Source organism: Mandrillus leucophaeus, unplaced genomic scaffold (assembly GCF_000951045.1).
Source record: "Mandrillus leucophaeus isolate KB7577 unplaced genomic scaffold, Mleu.le_1.0 Scaffold1022, whole genome shotgun sequence".
In the NCBI taxonomy this organism is placed as follows: Eukaryota; Metazoa; Chordata; class Mammalia; order Primates; family Cercopithecidae; genus Mandrillus; species Mandrillus leucophaeus.
The window spans coordinates 165,964-168,093 of record NW_012098344.1 but is presented as its reverse complement, the minus strand read 5'-3'; positions in this window follow the sequence as shown (position 1 = coordinate 168,093).

Sequence of the window (2,130 nt, the reverse complement as noted above, 5' to 3'; positions counted from 1 at the left end):
CAACCCAAATGTCCATCAATGACAGACTGGATTAAGAAAATGTGGCACATATATACCATGGAATACTATGCAGCCATAAAAAAGGATGCATTCATGTCCTTTGTAGGGACATGGATGCAGCTGGAAACCGTCATTCTCGGCAAACTATCACAAGAACAGAAAACCAAACACCATATATTCTCATAGGTGGGAACTGAACAATGAGATCACTTGGAAACAGGAGGGGAAACATCACACACTGGGGCCTGTTGTGGGGTGAGGGAAGGGGGGAGGGATAGCATTAGGAGAAGTACCTAATGTAAATGATGAGTTAATGGGTGCAGAACACTAGCATGGCACATGTATACATATGCAACAAATCGCACGTTGTGCACATGTACCCTAGAACATTAAGCATAATTTTAAAAAAAGAAAAAAAAACTTAAAAATGCAAAAAAACACAAAAAAATTGGGATATGTCAAAAAGATGAAGGGGGCAACTGGAAGAAGCTCCCATTTTCCAAAGAGCTGGAAAAATTTGAATAATATAATAACACGGAATTTGATTTTGACCAAAGTATTAAATATTTATAAAAACATACTGTTAATAAATGAATTATTAAAATATATGAGAGAAAAAGGATGTTTATCTAAAACAGTATAATTACACAAAATTTTGTTGGTATTTCTTCATTCAAAGAGTTGGAGTTTAACCTGCATCTGTGAATTATGGCATAGGCTTTGGCACATGATAAAAATTCTTGCTCGCTTTAAACTTCTGAAATTTTAGATATAATACCAAAACATGAAGAAAAAGTAGAAAATTTCACAGGGTCAACATTTTGTTTAATTATATGAAAAACACTCTTATGTAGTAGTGTAGCGACAAGTCTCAGAACCAGTAATTATTTGCCAAGGCCAGTGCAGAGAAGAGTATTCCTAGGTTGTCTTTCTAGGTTTTTTTTTTGTAGTTTGAAGTCTTAGTTTAAAGCTATAATCCATTTTGAGTTAATTTTCTTTTTCATGTGGTGATAGTTAGGAGTCAAGTTCCCGTCTTCTGCATATGGCTAGCAGGTTATCTCAGCACCATTTATTGACTAGGTGGTATTTTCCCCATTGCTTGTTTATTTTTTTAAGGGTTGTCAAAAAACGGAGTTGTAGGTTTTCAGCTTTATTTCTGAGTTTTCTATTCTACTTCATTGGTGTATGTGTTTGTTCTTGTACCAGTACCAAAAAGTTTTTGTTACTGTGGCTTTATAGTGGAGTTTAAGTCAAATAGTGTGATGTCCCTGGCATTGTTATTCTGGCTGAGGATTACTCTGGCTGTTTTGGTTCTTTTTTGGTTACATACAAAGTTTAGAATATTTTCTTTTATTTCTCGAAGAATAAAACTGGTATATTGATAGTAATAACATTGAATCTGTAAAATTTGAAGGATAATGTTGCCATTTTGTGATATTATTTCTTCCAATCCATGAGCATGGAATGTTTTTTCAATTTCTTTGTTTCCTCTCTGATTTCTTTCCGAAGTGTTCTGTAGTTCTTCTTGTAGAGATCTTTCACCTCCTTGGTTAGCTGTATTCCTAGGTATTTCTATTTTTGTAGATGTTGTAAGTGGTACTGTGTCATTTATTTTTCTCTCTGCCTGGATGTCGTTGGTGTATAAAGAAGCTACTGATTTTTGTATATTTTTTCTGTGTCCTGAAACATCACTAAAGTTGTTTAGCAATTCTAGGATTCTTTTGGCAGAGTCTAGACTTTTCTTTGCATAGGATCCTATCAACAGCAAAAAGAGACAGTTTGAAGTCTTACTTACTTATGTGAATGTCTTCTATTTCTTTCTCTTGTCTGATTTCTCTGGCTAGAACATCCAGTACAATATTGAATAGGAGTGGCGAGGCCGGGCGCGGTGGCTCAAGCCTGTAGTCCCAGCACTTTGGGAGGCCAAAACAGGCGGATCACGAGGTCAGGAGATCGAGACCCTCCTGGCTAACACGGTGAAACCCCGTCTCTACTAAAAAATAGAAAAAACTAGCCGGGCGAGGTGGTGGGAGCCTGTAGTCCCAGCTACTCGGGAGGCTGAGGCAGGAGAATGGCGTGAACCCGGGAGGCGGAGCTTGCAGTGAGCTGAGATCCGGCCACTGCACTCCA